Consider the following 604-nt stretch of genomic DNA (forward strand, 5'->3'; position numbering starts at 1 on the left):
GTATTGATCTTAATGACTAATATCACATTGCCAGTGACTTCACAATTATATAACTATATGCGTACCTATAACTGTTAGTTTGAAAAAAAATAAAAAACCTATAAAGTACATATAAGATATGTAGAGTCCATCTATGAGATTTTACCTTGTATATGTTAAATATTGATTTTAGTGATTAATATCCCATTGTAAGTGACTTCACAATTATAGAAGTGTATACGTACTTATAACTGTCAGTTTGGAGAAAAAAAAAAGTATTTTCAAAATAGTTTTATAAGATTCTATTTTTTATTAATATAAAAAATATTATATGTTTTCTCTCTTTGAAGCCAATTTTGACTTATGAAATAGACAATTTTGTATTTTTATCCTTTTCTCTTTTTTGGACATTTTAATAATATCAAGGGTAAGTCCAAGGGGCATTCTGGATATGGAAATTAGATGGATGGAGTTTCATTTAGAGTTGAACTTCTCTCTCTCTCTCTCTCTCTCTCTCTCTCTCTCTCTCTCTCTCTCTCTCTCTCTCTCTCTCTCTCTATATATATATATATATATATATTAAGGTCACACATGCATAAAAACTTTTGGAAGTTCAAAATACCGG

The sequence above is a fragment of the Macadamia integrifolia genome, chromosome 4 (assembly GCF_013358625.1).
Source record: "Macadamia integrifolia cultivar HAES 741 chromosome 4, SCU_Mint_v3, whole genome shotgun sequence".
Lineage (NCBI taxonomy): Eukaryota > Viridiplantae > Streptophyta > Magnoliopsida > Proteales > Proteaceae > Macadamia > Macadamia integrifolia.